Source organism: Chiloscyllium plagiosum, chromosome 12 (genome assembly GCF_004010195.1).
Source record: "Chiloscyllium plagiosum isolate BGI_BamShark_2017 chromosome 12, ASM401019v2, whole genome shotgun sequence".
NCBI lineage: Eukaryota > Metazoa > Chordata > Chondrichthyes > Orectolobiformes > Hemiscylliidae > Chiloscyllium > Chiloscyllium plagiosum.
In genome coordinates, this window is record NC_057721.1 from 62,333,400 (window position 1) to 62,350,298 (window position 16,899).

Here is a 16,899-nt window from a genome sequence, read left to right on the forward strand (position 1 = left end):
ATTTTCCTTTTAATCTTGATTAAAATGCAAATGCTCCTTCTTATAAGGCACTGGACAGAGATCATGTCATGAGACTATTTGCACATTAATGCTATTTCAGCCTATTACTGGAAATTTCCTGGTGGAATTGCTTTACTCTATTTACTAAATTGTTCCATTAAGCAAACGTATTTAAAATACATTAGTAGCCGAAAGTAGTAATAAAAACATGTTACATAAGTGCAAAATAATAATGTGTTGGCTTTACAATTTGCAGAGAAATAACTAGTTAGAAATATTATCAGTTGTTCTGTATATTTTGGGGTCATTTAATACATATTTTGGTGAATACTTACAGAAACATTTGACATGGAATTGTGAAACGTGCATCTGAAATATGTTTACAAAGTTACGCTCTTCCAGCACTAACCATCAATTCTTTGTTCATTCACTTTAGATGATAGCAAATGTAGGTATTGTAATCTCTTGGCAGAACGAGACCATTGGATGATCGAATTTTAGGGGAAGTGAGGCCTAGTCGAATTTCACTATAATATTATCTGAGTAGTTACATATTGCCAACTTTAAGGTGCAAGTACTTGTATCTCTGCATCTGTAAGTTTTTTTCGATTTGTAGATAAATCATATAATCATTGTGACAAATGTAAAATTTATAGTTGCTTTTTCTAATTGCTGTTCATGACCTTTTATTTTATTCATTCATGAGATGCTGACTAGACCAGCATTTGTTGCCTGTCCCTAATTGCCTAGAGGGCAGTTAAGATTCAACCACATTGCTGTGGGTCTGAAGTCAGATGTAGGGCAGACCAGGTAAGGATGGCAGTTTCCTTTCCAAAAGGGCATTGGTGAACCAGATGGATTTTTTCCAACAATCAACAATAGCTCCAATGTCATTATGAGATTCTTAATTCCCAATTTTTATTAAATTCAAATTTTGCCAGGGTCGGATTCAAACAGAGGCTCTCAGAACATTACCTGAATCTCTGGATTAACAATCTAGCAATAAGATCAATCAGCCATTGCCTCCCCACATTTCTCTAAAGACTACTTTCTTGGATTTGATACACCAAGGCCCGGCTTCTTCTATTCTCTCTGAAGTGACAGTCAGAATGTGCAGGCCATTGGTTTGGGCCTGCAGACATTCAGTAACCTGTCACTCCATTCAGTAGCTCACTCTTTCAATGGCGGTGGATGTCACCACAAGTACCTGGGCCATCATAACTCTCCCACAAGAGATGGACTCCTCAATCACTCTCCAAGGCTATGCAATGTCTCTGGAACCTTTGATTAGATGTGTTAGAACCTCACACATTTCTTATTGATGCTCCACAAAGTTTCTTTTCAAGGATGACCCTCGAGGTCCAGTGTCTGTATCCAGCTGTGTTTGGACTGTCCTGCACCTTTTGATGGGGGAGCTGTCCATTACTATCCAGTAAATATTCCAATCTTGCTGCATTAATGCAGAACCAATGAGGCATGAATTGTTCAAAGTGCCCAGGACTGGTTTGGATGGATTGTCTTTTTGCACATTTCTTCCAGAATCTAACTGTTTGAATTCTTCCCTTAAGATTGAGGGCCTTCACTGGCATATTCACCGGCTGCTGCTCTGGTGGGATTCAAACTCCGGGCCTCTGGATTATTAAATTCAATAACATGACCACTACACCGCTGTCTCTGCAAATAAATTGTCATAGCCCTTTACCAAATTTGCAATCTATAGAATCCAGCCCAGTTTTTAATCAGTAAGCCACAAATTAGCCCCCAGAGAAATTGAAAAGCCAACACTGAAGTCACCTGGCAATTTCTCAGACTGAAATAATTGAACTGTTTTTATACATTATATACTGTACTCTAGAGTATTAAATATTACATTTATTTTAGAGGACATTTGGGAGTGATTAATTTACATTTAACCTGTAGTTTCCTGAGAAATATTTGAGTTTTGGTACCAATTCTTAAACAAACGTCCTCATAAATAGAAGGCAAATTATGTACTTAAAAAGAATGATTACATCTAATAATGTTAATTACTGAAAATAAATATTAAGTTTTAAAAGTTTCAAAACCTCACTGATTTATTCTGCAACTATATTGGGACTATAAAACTGAATTATAAATGACTGGTAAGCAACAATACATTTCAGAAGGATGCAAAGTAAGCTTATGCTAATTTGCAAGAAAAACAGAAGTCTTGAAGATCATAAGGAAAGTATGAATGCATTTGAAGTTTGTCATATCTTCGATAATGGACTGGAGAGAGAACAGCAAGAAATGTAACACTGTTTGGACTTCAGAACTTAATTGACAATAAAAGCAATATTAGCATGACATTATCATTTAATATATAACCTGTAGAGTTGTTTTCTCAGTCACATTAATATAATTTTATGTTAACTTTGAGTGATTCACTTATTATTGTTCAGAGAGCATTTCAATTCATTTCAACTGAGAATCTTTAGCTTATCATTCCCAGGATGAAAAATATGGATTTGAAATTTATTGCAATTAGTATTAGAGAGCCTTATAACAAAATCAGAAAATTGCAATATTCAACAGGTCAGCCAGCGTCTATGGAGAGAGAAACAGAATGAACAATTAACCTCACATCAGGACTGGGACACGATAGCAATGCAATGGATTGTATGCAACTGAAAAGGGGAGATTGGAAAAAGAGAGAAGTTTTGTTGGAAGACAGGATTAAATAGCAATATGTTTCATGTTGCAAGGCCAAAGTGAATGATGATAGAAAAGGCAAGGGAACAGAAGACCTGCTCAATAGAGTCATGGCTCATAGAATGATGAAAAATTGTTAAGTACAAGTAAAAAACAAGGGGCAAAATGAGACAAAAGGGAATTTAATGGAATAGTCTGTCACCAGGATATAATCACATCCTTGGACATGGAGAATATGAGTTATGATCGTGTACCCTGGCTCAGAAGACGTTTTTGTGGATCTCTTGACTGTTGACGTTGATGGACTCTCACGTGCCAATCGCTTGTCTTTTGCTGTGCCATATGATTTGCAGGTGCAATAATCTCAATGCTGGCATGTAGCACATGTTGTTCATTCCTTTTGCGATATATTACTAGGATGGAGGAGTTTTAATGGTCAAGCTGAATACATGCACTTCTGACTGGGGTCTGTAGGCTCTCACACTGCCATTTCATCTTTGAGTTCATTGATTACCTGCCAGAGATGGCAGTTTGGAAGTGGCTTTGATATTCATCCTTGGTTTGATCTTTTTTACGTGCTGCTGTACAGAGCTATGTTGCACTTTGGGACTGTCTATGCACTTAGATTTTTTGTGCAATTTAGCCCTCTGAACATGTCTTGCACGTCATAAAATGCTGAGGACTATTTTGGTGAACGAGACCATCTAGATCTCAAATATAACTTGGATGTTTTGATGTTCTTGTTGATGGCTACAAAAATAGTCATGAGGTGGAGAAGCCAGTGTTGGACTGGTGTGGACAAAGTTAAAAATGACACAACACCAGGATATAGTCCAACAGATATATTTGGATGCTTTCAAAGTGCTCCTCCTTCATCAAGTAGTGGTGAAGCAGGACTATAAGACACAGAATTTATAGCAAAAGATTTTGGAAGCTTGCAATAATAGTGGGCGAAAGTGAAGCCTGCAGATGCTGGAGATTAGAGTCAAGATTAGAGTGGTGTGGAAATGCAGAGCAGGTCAGGCAGCATCCAAGGAGCAGGAAAATCGACGTTTCGGGCAGGAGCCCTTCATCAGGAATAATAGTGGCAGAGTCAAGGACCTGTGGATGATGCTGTCCCACAATTGCCTTAAACTTATAACTTTCTTCCAGCAGTGTGTTAATGTTGTAGTCTTCCGGTTTTTTTGATAGATGTAGGTAATCAGCTTCATCAGCGATTCAGCTAAATTACCTTCAACAAAATTACTTTTGTGTTTTCATCTGCCTGTGAATTGTTCCATATTTTCAGCTGGCTGTTGCTGATATGACATGAGTTCCTGTCAACGAATCTTGAAATTAACTCTGATCATAAGTCGATCTTCAAAGGCTTGTCAAATCTTGCCAGGATTTTTGCAGTCACCACTCTTGCAGAATACAGGGAGGGTAAGATGGAGACCTCTTAAAGCAGCATGCCACTTCTCATGATATAATGAAACTAACTTTAGGAAGAAGAGTTACTGGACCTGAAATATTAACAGTATTTCTCTCTCCACAGATGCTGCCACAGCTGCTGAGTTTCTCCAACAACTTCTGTTTTTCTTTCAGATTTTGAGTATCTGCAGTTGTTTTTTGTTTACCTTTAGGTGAACTGCTTTGCTGAGATCTGTGCAATCATAGAACAATGCCTACAGGCTAAACCCATCTCTGTGCTAGTAACTCATTGTTCTAACTCATATCTGTAGATGTCCAGGCCTGTTTCCCTGCAGCATCGCCCATCCCGTGCTCATATTCCTTACAAATATGTCTGCTTACTTCTCCTAAGCATACCGTCAATAGACTGGTTTTCATCTTGGAGTTGGGAATTGCAGATGAGACTAATCTCAGCATATTGCCTGCCTCCATTCATCGGGTAAATGGGATCTTCAAGGAGTCCAGATCTTCACTAGTCTGATGTTCAGGTCAGGAATAGATGTGGACTAAGTTCAGAGCTGGAAGTTAAAAGCCTACATTTGATCACAAATGAATCCTCAAGACAGTTCTAAATTCCAATCAGAATCTCATCTATATATGGGAAAACTGTCTAAACACTTTAAACCTGTCTCCTCCATAATCCTCATCCCTCTCAATGCCTTACCATCATCAGCTCATATGCCTCACTCTCACTTGTTCATTCTCATTTCTTCCCTTCAGCAACATTACCATTCCCATTCAGTTATTCTCCGATTCCTCACTCCTCGATCACTACTCAATTTGTGAGAAATACCAACAAACCCTTTAATAAAAGTCAGAAACTACAGACTTTAGAACTGTTATCTCAATAAATATCTAGACCGAATATTGAAAGCAATGGGAAAAGACTTAAAATGTATACTTCATCAATATTATTTTATTCACTCTCTAGAGTTGGGGGTCAATGGCTGGCCTAGCTCTTATTGTCCATCTTAAGTTGCCGTTGAGAAGGTGCTATGAGCTACCTTCTTGAAGCGAAGCAGTTTATTTGGTGTAGGTAGGTACACAATGTTGTTTTGGAGGGAGTTACAGGATTTTACCTCAATGAAGTCTTCAAGTTGAACTTGGAGGTATTTTAGTCTACCATTCAATAGAGTGAAATGTACTCTAACTTTTATAAATTCAGTAGACTTTTAAATGCACATGAAGACTTTTCTAATTTTTTTCAATGTTGTTAGTTCACATTGACAGCCATCCAATTGGCAGAAGGAACAATCCTTGGGGTAGTTACATCTTACATTCACAGCAGTACTGTCATAACCTACCTCACTGAATGCAGGAACATGCATACCACAATATTTAATGATGAATTACAAAATTTAAAAGACATTTGAACAGATAGATGGACAAGAATTTAGAGAGATATGGGACATAAGCAAGTGGGACTAGTTCAGTTAAGGAAATGTGATCGGCATGGACGAGTCGGGCCAAAGGGTCTGTTTCTGTACTGTATGACTGTAGCTACAAAGGAGGCAAAACCTTTTAAATGCTTCCCATCATCAATCCATTGTTTCCCACTCCTCATAGCTGGTATAACATACTGGCTGACTTGTCAGTATACCTCAAAGTGGAGCTCCAGTTCGACTGGTGCACTCAGTTCTATGTATTACTGCTTGCTTATTAATTTTTTCCTTTTGATTGTCAGATCTTTTTGTCTGGCAGAATTTCCATTTGCTCCCGATTGGGGACCAGAAAATCCAACTTAAGGCTTCTTAAGAAAAGAGTTTTGTTTTTGCTAATCAATCTGTTCAGAAATGTTATTACACACTTGGAAGCAGGTGGGACTTGAACCCGGGCTTCTCGATCCAGAGGTAGGGACATCACTACTGAGCCACAAGACAGCCCCATACGGAAAAGTTCTATCAACATAGCATGTAAACAGGCAAGCGTATTAGTAAAAGAATGAAAAATTCAATATCTCCAGCATTCATTTAATTCTAATGGATCACTGAGATGCTTTAATATCAAAGTAACACTGACAATGAAAGTTACTGAAAACACTGATTGGAACCAGCAAGAGAATATGCATTAGGTTCCACACTTTTGGAAATTTCTTGAAATAAACATTCCCAGGCATGAAATGGTAAAATGCTTGCTCCATATGGGAAATTTTGAGGCTAGCTCAAAATAAAGCCTTGCAGCCCACTGTACGTTTGGGATGAATTCGGTTTAGGGTTAGGTCTAGCTTACCGATCACCACTTGAAGATTGTGAGCCCTCTGTGGAGCTGGGAGAAAGGGTCAACCTCCTCCTCCTGAGGCCGAATCAAATTTACAAGATGAACTTAGCCTCTGTGATCACACTTGGGAGGAGCTGAGCAAAGTAGGTCTGATAAGTAGCCCTGCACTGTGTCACAAAAGGCTCAGGTAATAAACTTATTGTTACTGAGCCGAAAGGTTTGGGGTTCAAGTTGGACTCAGGCTGACACTCCTGTGCAGCATTGCGTACAGAGTGTTACATTGTCATAGATGCCATTTTCTGCTGAGGCATTAAACTGAGGCCATGTCTGTCCAGCTGAATGCATGGAGACGATTCCACAGTACTTATTTTTGAAGAAGGGCAAGAGAATTCTGTCCCACTGACTGACCAATGTTTATCTCTCTATCAACATTACAACAACAGATTATCTGGTCATTCTCACATTGCTCTTAGTGGGAGTTTGCTGTGAGCATTTTGGTTGTCACACTTCTTATATTGAATCAGCAAAAATAATTCAACAAGTAATTAATTGGCAGGGAATTAGTTTGAGATGTCTGTTGGTCTTGCAAAGTGCAGTAGAAGTTCAATTTCTTTATCTACACATGCAGGCTATTCAATGCTTATGCCATGCAACAGCCCCAAACACTATTTATTTAGCTGTCTTGGGGTGCAGGACATTGTTCCTTGAAACTGACCCTAGCCACTTTTCAATCAAGAAATGTGGGAAGGTTTAGCAAAGAAGATTATGCCAGCAGCAAAAAGCAGTACCCAAAGTCTTTCAGAATAAAGCTTTTAGCAAGATTGCCATCAAGTGGCTAGTTATAAGTAAAATGTTCAGCATTGCTTTCAAAAAGATTGCTTACTTCACTTTACTTCATAGTGAGGTCCAAAAAGGCACATCAGTAAAAATTTGAAACTGTCCTTCTCTGTTTATAATGTTAAATAATTACAAAATTAACCAAAGACTGATAATCTCTCGGCTAAGGTAATGAGAAAGAAAAATATGCATGCTCTATTGTCTGCTGATATTGTGACTTCAAACAAATGCAGAGTGTAAATATCAGTTCTAAATTAATAGAATTATATCAAATATTGTACAGAAGTCCAGAAACTAATGAGGAATAGGGAAAAAGTTGTCAAGATTTAAAGAAAGCTCATAAATATGTGCTGACAACTTTACCCATGTGAGATAGAAGACTTGTATTTTGACCTTCAGTGCAACTATATCAAAGGGGTGACTTTGAAGACATATCAGCAACAAAGAGAAAATGGGGAGCTACAGCTGTACAGAATTACAGAACCATGCAGCTTATGAGGGAAAACCATGTATTTGGAGATTGACACAGATGCACTCCTGACTTTCATAAATTCTATTTGCACCCCTAATTTAAAAAATACATTTCCGTGTCACCTTCCCTACATTCTTTCACAACAAACACCATCTGCAAACTGAAAGGAAAAGCAGACAGACCCCATCTCAATTTGTGGTCCACCTTTTTCAGAACTTTATGCGTAAATCTCTCTAATCAGCTTTCCATCCTTGCTACAATGCCAAAATGGCTTTCATCAATGTAAGCAATGACATCCTAGGTAACTGTGTTAAATTTTCCCTTCTTGTGCTCTCAACACATCAGCAGCTTTAATGTGACATGGTTGACTACACCCTTCTCCTGTAATGTCTCTCTACTGTTGTGCAGATGGGGTAGACTACTCTTATCTGTTTCCGTTGTTGCCCATCTGAGTGTAGTGAAAGTACTACTCGCAATGGCTTTTCTTACATCTGATGTCTCTCCCGAGGTTCTATCCTCGGTGCTCCCTCGTTTCTCATCTACATGCTGCCCCTTGACAACATCATTCAAAATTATAAATTCAGTTTCCACATGCACTTTGACATTCAATTCTAACACAACCATCTAAACTGCTTCACTGTTGCTAAATTATAAGGCTGCCTTATCAGTCCTGGATGAACAGAAACTGTTTCCAATAAAATATAGTTGTCTGTTCCATTCTTAGCTACCAACTCTATCCCTCTCCCTGGGCTGTGAGCAGTTCATTCATTGCTTTGGTGACATATCTGATCTGAGCTTCGTATCACTTATTCATATCATCACTGAAACCACTACGTTTAATTTTGCCTGACTTCATCCTTGCCTCTGCCCATCTGCTGCTGAAAGCCTTTTCTTACCTTTGTTAACCCTAGACTTGATATTTCAATGCAATGCTAGTTGGATTCCCACATTCTACTGCCCATGAATTTGAGATCATCCAATATTCTGCCTGAACTTGCAACAGATACCATTCACTCCTGTATTCACTGACCTACACTGGCTCCCATTTAGGCAATACCTTGACTTTAAATTCCTTGCTTTTGAATCTCTCCATGGCTTTACTCCTCCCCCTCTTTTGTTATCTGCATCCATGTAAATGTTATCTGATTCTGCTCTCTTGAGTTTTCCCGATTTGAATTGCTCTAACATTAATGGCCATGCCTTCCATTGGCAAGGCCATCAGTTGTGGAATTCCATCCTTAGACCTCTTCATATCACTACCTTGCTTTTCTCTTTTAAATTATTCCTTAAATCCTCTCTTTGACCAAGCTTTTGTCCTACATTCTCCATTAATAGCTCTGTGATGTATTGTGTTTTATCATGTTCCTGTGAAGAATCCTGTGATATTGTGTTTACATTAAAGGCATTTATGAATTTAAATTGTTTGTAGTAGCTGTTTCTGCCAGGATTGTTCTCAAATAGAGTCTACAAGATGTGCCAGAAGTCATCCGTTTCACTCTAGAAAGCCACTTACCGGCAACTTTAAGAAGAATGAATTAATTCAAGTAATCTTGTTGTGAATGATTGGTGTAAATCAAATTCTATCCCTTCATAATATCCCAGTTAACTGTATTTTTTATGGCAGTAGTCCTTCACAATACCATAACGAAATAAAATGAAGTAAAACATTTTAAAAAGCGAAATATGTTTTCTTTTGCACCAAAGTTGCAAAGTGAAATACTTCAGTTGAAATGAAAGATTGTCAATTTTGTTTTTAAATACTTAAACTGAGAGGACAGTTAAACTAGGGTTGCCAGCTGTTTAGAATGCTTGATCTCTGCTTACCACATTGCAACAGCTGCTTACAACTCTTAAAATTGCATGTCAGGGGATTCTCCAGACTTCAGGTTTGATACTGACCTTATGTTCCTCCAGGGCACTTTGGATGTCGGCACATATGTGCCAGATCTTTCAGATAACCCCTGAGGACGAACTAACACGGACTGAGATCAGGTGATTAAGAAACCAATATGTGCTTTACACTTCAAGAGAGTAATGGTGGTATTCCCCGGGGAGATTTTCTGGAATCCACCCAAGCAGTAAGCACAACATTGTTGATGTGGACTACAGTCCCATCATCTTGACAGACAATAGTGTCAAAACATAGCTCCTCCCAACTTCCTTTGAAACAGCATAAGGTTTAGTTTATTGCTTTCAACACTCATCATGGTTTGAGGCAACCGGTGAATGTGATGCAGGTTTTCTTCCCTTCCTATGGAATTTAGATAACTACTTTGGCCTTGGTGACCATGTCTGTTCCTTCCCAAGTGCTGTACTCAATTGTCAAAAGTGTGAATAATATACTTCTATGGCACGCACACCTCTCAGCCAGAAATCTATGAGTTTAAGTGTTACTCAAAAGACTTAAACACTAGGCTAATGCTGAGGGAGTGCAGTGTTGTCAGAGGTCCTGACCTGTAATTGAGAAGTATACCGAAGGCCATGCCTGCCTATTTAGGTGATTATTAAAGATTCCAACAACAACTTTCATCAACATAGCACCTCAAACATAACAAAATATCTTAAGATATTATTCCACTGTATGGCTCCAAAGTATTATTCAGAAAATAACATGGACTTTACTCATGGTTGGCTAACATTCCTGCTATAACTTAAACGACTGAAATAACTTCCCTTTGACTATCCATGATAATTTTGTATCCAGGTTGTAGAGAATTACTGACTCTCCTCTAAAACAGTACCTCCTTCTTCAGCTTTTATTATTACAATTCAGTATGACTTTTTCTCTTTTCTGATAGTTGCTCTTTTTCTTTTCAGTCGCTGGGCTAGCTAAAGTTTGAAAGGCTTATTTCTCAATTTAATGTTGAAGGCTAGATTTGAAACCAAGTATCTCCTACTGAAATTTGGAAATTTAAGTATCAATTTGAAGAGGATTTGCCTTTTCAGATGGAATATTATTTCAACATAACTTGAAATGAATTGTAAGTACTTGAATGATACCTTTTAAATATTAATGTGCTAATGAGTACAAATGGCCAGGTATGGAAGTAACTTCTACCAATTTAACTTGAAGTGAAAATCGAAGTGCATGCTTATTGTAAATCAGAAGGCAAGTAAGTTGTTTTACAAATTGACTTGACATTTATAAAAATGATGTTATAATTTTTATTATTTCGGTAAAAGGGAGCTGGTTTATAATTCAAGATTATTCATTTGCCTGCAGAGATGGCAAAATCATTCCCCGTGGATCATCCAGTGTGAAAATCCTCTCTTACAAGTAGAACTGGAATTCACCAGGATTTTTCCCTGTCTGAGCTACTAAAATCCTCATCCATAACTATGTCATCTCCAGCTTCAGCTATTCCAATGCTCTTTTGCTCTGCCTCTTATTTCCCATCCTCTGTAAACTTGTAGCTTGCCCAAAGATCTGCTTTCATACCCTATCCTACATCAAGCTCATTTTTAATCTATTTCCTCATTGATTCAAATTTACTTCCAATCCCTAATAACTAATTCAAAATTATTATCCTCACATTTAATTCCTTTCGTGTCCTTGTGGAATCCAATAATTTTTTCAGCCTTAATTTCTGTTCTTCTGAGTTTCCTTTTCCACAACTTCACTTCCTTTACAGTTGACCTTCAGATTTCGATAATTCAAAAAATGAAACGGTCCAGCCATATAAATACTATGTAAGAAAGCACCATTTTTTTTTTCTTTTCGATTATAAACTGGAAAATGGAAGTTGGAATGCTATCCAGCTAAAAAGTACTCTGAGAGCTTTTCGTTCTGCAACTAGGAGGTGTGATATAGACTTCAGTTATACAAGACTGTTACAATTCAGAGCACTGCCTTGATACTTTATGAGATGACATGACATCAGTAGTCTTTGATATTAGGAAACATTACCTCATAACAGACTTTCAATGCCATCACACCCTTTTATACATAGTCCAAGATTGCTCACAATATTCCAAATGCAGTCTGACCATAGCCTTATATAGCCTCAGCAGTACATTTCTGCTCTTGCATTCTAGCCCTCATGAAATGAATGCTAACATGACACTTGTGTTCATAACTGCCAACTGAACCTGCATGTCAACTTTAAGAGATCCCTGAACTAGACCTCCAAGTCTTTTTGTGCTTCAGATTTCCAAAGCCTTTCCCCATTTATAAAGTTAAAAATCACACAACACCAGGTTATAGTCCAACAGGTTTAGTTGGAGGCACTATTTTTCAAAGTGCTGCTTCTTCACCAGGTGACTGTGGAGCAGAATCATACAACACAGAATATCTAGCAACAGATTTCAGTGTCAAGGAATGTAATATTAAACAAATTTAGCTTGAATCTTACATCTTTTACAATGATCATGTTAGTTTTGGTTTCTTCATATGTAAATCCCAGAATATTTTAAAAGTTACATTCTCAAGATAGCTTTTAACAATAGGTGTCATCTCAGCTCAGATAATGCATTGAAGGTGCAAAGTTAAAGTCAGTCTGTGTCCCAATGTTAGATCAGGTGGATTTTTTTGCGAAAGTGGAATTTACAGAATTTTACATGTATGCAGTTTTTGAGCAAAATAAAACGTAATTCTGCAAGTACAAATTCACCCCAGAAACTTATGTGTGTGTGTTTTTGTGCAGGGGAGACCGGGCGAGTTTGCGCATGTGGGTATGTGTGTGGGGGTGTGAGTGTCTGTGAGAGAGTGTGTGTGAGTGTAATGGGGTATAATTCTGTGAGAGGATGCATGTGTGGGTGTGAGTGGGGGGGGTGTATGTGTGAGCATATGAGAGAGAGCTTGTGTATGAGAGGGGGGTCTGTGTGGGTATGTTGGTCTGTAGGAATTTGTGTGCAGGTGTGAGAGAGTCTGTAGTGCAGTGGGGTCACCTGTGGTGCGACGTGAATCCAAGATCCCGTTGAAACCATCCATGGGTTTCAAACTTGGCTATCAGCCTCTGCTCGGTCACTTTGCGTTGTTGCCTGTCCCAAAGTCCACTTTGGAGGATGGTCACCTGAAGGTCCGAGGCTAAATGTCCCGGAGCGCTGAAGTATTCCCCGACTGAGAGGGGACACTCCTGCCTGGTGAGTGTTGTGCGGTGTCCATCCATCCGTTGTCGTAGCATCTGCTCAGTCTCGCCAATGTTGCCTGCAGCGTATGAGATAGACAACATTGCCTGAGCCACATGAGTACCTGCTGCATACATAGTGGGTGGTGTTCCCATGTGTAACGGCGGTGCCCATGTTGACACTCTGGCACGCCTTGCAGCATCTGCCGTGACAAGGTTGTATGGTGTTGTCCTGAAAGCCGGGCAGTTTACTGCAAACAATAATCTTGGTGGTTTGAGGTTTGGTGGTTGTTTAAAGGCAAGAAGTGGAGGCATGGGGAAAGTTTTTGTGAGGTGCTCATCCTCATCAACAATGTTTTGCAGGCAGTGAAGAACATGGCATAGTTTTTTAGCTCCTGGAAGGTAGCTCACATCTGTCTCCTGAGGAGGTCATTACAGTTTCTTGCTGTGGCACATCAGAACTGGTGGTTGATGAGTTGAGCAATGTACTCATTCTTATGAGGGCATCCTTGAGTAAGTCCAAGTGTCTGTCATGTTCCTCCTCATCTGAACATATCCTGTGTATGTGTAGGGCTTGTCTGTAGGGGATGGATGTTTTAATATGTTTAAGGTGGAAGCTAGAAAAGTGTAGCATCGTGAGGCTATCCGTGTAGTTATGTCTCTACTCTTCTTACCAAAGTGCATTACCTCACACTTCCTCCACATTGTATTCCATCTGCCACTTCTTTGCCCAACTCTCCTAATCTGGCCAAGTCATTCTGCAGCCTCCCTGTTTCCTCATCACTACCTGTCTCTCCACCTATCTTTGTTTCATCTGTAAATTTAACAACAATACCCTCTGTCCCTTCATCTAGATCATTAATGGTTAATATGAATAGCTGTAGTCCCAACACTGACCTCTATGGAGCTCCACTAGCCACAGGCTGCCATCTGGAAAAAGACTGCTTGAGCCCCACTCTCTGCCTTCTGCCAGTCGACCAATCTTCTACCCATGCCACTTGGCAATAGCTTAGTGATATTACTAGTCTGTTAATCCAGAAATACTGTTAATAGTCTGGGCGTTTGGTTTGAATCTCACGCGGCAGATGGTGGAATTTGGATTCAATTCAAAATCTGGAATTAAGAGTCTAATGATGGCCATGAGACCAGGAAAAACTCATCTGGTTCACTAATGCCCTTTAGGGAAGGAAATCTGCCATCCAATTCTGGTCTGGCCTACACGTAACTCCAGACCCATAGCAAAGTGGTTGACTCTTAGCTGCCCTCTGGAGAAATAAATGCTGACCTAGACAGTGACGGCCATATCCTGTGGATGATTTTTTTTTACAAAAAGGACCTTGCAGCCAATGTCATGGCTTTTTCTCTCATTTGGCAGCCTCCTGTGTGCACTTTGTCATAGGCCATCTAGAAATCCAAAGGGATCATGTTCCTTGAAAATGGAGTCACAGGTAGATAGAATAGTGAAGAAGGTGTTTGGTATACTTTCCTTCATTCGTCAGAGTATTGAGTACAGAAGTTGGGAGGTTTTGTTGTGGCTGTACAGGACATTGGTTAGGCCACTGTTGGAATATTGCATGTAATTCTGATTTCCTTCCTATCGGAAAGATGTTATGAAACTTGAAAGGGTTCAGAAAAGATTTACAATGATGTTGCCAGGGTTGGAGGATTTGAGCTATAGGGAGAGACTGAACAGGCTGGGGCTGTCAGAGGCTGAGGGATGACCTTATAGAGGTTTATAAAATTATGAGGGGCATGGATAAGGTAAATAGGCAATGTTTTTTTCCCTGGGGTCAGGGAGTCCAGAACTAGAGGGCATAGGTTTTGTGAGAGGGGAAAGATATAAAAGAGACTTAAGGGCAACATTTTCACGTAGAGAGTGGTATGTATATGGAATAAGCTGCCAGATGAAGTGGTGGAGGTTAGTACAATTGCAACATTTAAAAGGCATCTGTATGGGTATATGAATAGGAAGGCTTTGGAGGGATGTGGGCCGGGTGCTGGCAGGTGGGACTAGATTGGGTTGGGATATCTGGTCGGCATGGACAAGTTGGCCCGAGGGGTCTGTTTCTGTGCTGTACATCTCAATGACTCCATGTCCACTGGCTCTCCTTTGTCTAACTTTCTTATGACCTCCTCTGACAAAGCCGTTTTGCCTCAGCACTATTTTAGCATGCACTTTCAAGTACTTCACAGTCTCATTATTATAAATGGACTCAAAAACCTTACCAACAACAGAGGTCAGGCTAACCAGCCTCTGACTTCCCGTTTTCTGCCTCCCTCCCTTCTTAAGCATTGATGTTAGATTGGCCATTTTCCAGTCCTCCCTGACTCTAGTGATTCCTGAAAGATTGTCTCCATAGTCTCCTCAGCTATTTCCTTCAGAACTCTAGGATGTTGTCTGTTTGATTTGGATGATTTGTCGACCTTCACACTTTTCAGCTTCCCAGCAACTTTTCCTTAGTGATGGCCATGAAACTCACCTCTGCCCCCTGACTCTCCAAGTTCTGATATGCTACTGGTGTCTTCCACTAAGAAGACTGATGCAAAGTAGCCATTTACTCCCTCTGCCATTTCTTTGCTCCCCCTTACTTCTTCTTTCCAGCAGTCCAATATCTACTCTTGCGTCTTACTTTTTATGTATTGGAAAAAAAAACTCTTGAAATCTGTTATATTACTAACAAGATTACTCTCACATTTCATCTTCTCCCACTTATTATTTATTTTAGTTATCCTCTGCTGGCTTTTGAAGGCTTCTAACTTTCCCTCACCAGATTGTACGCTTTTCCTTTTGCTCTTATGTTTTCCCTGGCCAGCCATGGTTGCCTCATCCTCTCCTTAGTATATTTCTTCTTTCCTGAGATGAATTTCTGCTGTGCCTCCCAAATTATCCCCAGAAACACCTGCATTGCTGCTCCATCATCTTCCATGCTAGACTTCTCTTCCAATCAACTCCAGCCAGCTCCAACCTCATGTCTTTGTAGTTACCTCTACTCAATTGTAACACTGTTATATCTGATTTTAGCTTCTCCCTCTCAAACTGTAGGATGAATTCTATCATATTATGGTCACTGCCCCAAGGGGTTCCTTCATCTTAAGCTCCCTAATCAAGTCTACCACATTACACATCACCAAATCCAGAATTGCCTGTGCCAAAGTGGGCTCTGCCACAAGCTATTCCAAAAGAAAACATTCATACATCCCACAGATTTCTTTCCTAGAGGTCTGCTACCAACCTGACCTTCTTGTTCCATTTGCATATTGAAGCCCGCCATGATGATTGTAATAGTGTCTTTCTTACATGCCTTTTCTTTCTCCTGATTTATTTTCTGCCCGACATCGTAACTTCTGCTAGGAGGGCCTGAACGTAATTCTCATCAGGGTCTTTCACTTTGTTAATTCCTCAATTCTACCCGCATAAATCCACACCTTCCATCTCCATATTACTTTTGCTATTGATTTAATTTCATTTCTTACTAGCAAAGTAATCCTTCCCCTCTGGCCTGTCTTTTTGATTGGAGACATATCCCTGAACATTTAGTTCCCGGCTGTCTTTGTGAAACCCACATCATACTTGACAATTTCAATCTATACTACAAACTCATTTACCTTGTTTCACATACAGTGTGCATTTAAGTACTACACCCTCACTCCTATGTTGATTGCTCCCCTCATCATAATTGTCCCCTTACCTGCTGTGCTTGAATATAGATGCCTAAGTATTTCCATAGTCTGTCCTACAGTCAGTTGTTTTGGTAATGCAATGGTTGAGTTCTTGTGCAAACCCAGGTTAAAGAAAAATCACGCTTTAGAAACAGCGCTTAAAACATTGCCACTATAATTGCATTACAGCCAACACGTTTCAAAAGTTCACGCTGTAGAAACTGTGTCCCCATTCATCAATCACAAGACAGTGAATTAGTATCGACGAACTATGCTTTATAACCAAACAACCTGTATTATTTGTTCTGGCAAGTTGAATAACCTCTGCTGAGCCCTCTGCCTCCTTTAAGTTTTTCCATAAATTTTCCATGTAACTGGACCTCCACCCTCACTGCACCCCTCCGCCCCCCAAAAAGAAATCCCAGCGTGACTCAGTTGGCACCCATCACATCAAAACTGCTCCTTCCTTCCCCAGTACTGGCATCAATGTCCCATTAATTTGAATCCATTTCTCCGACACCAATC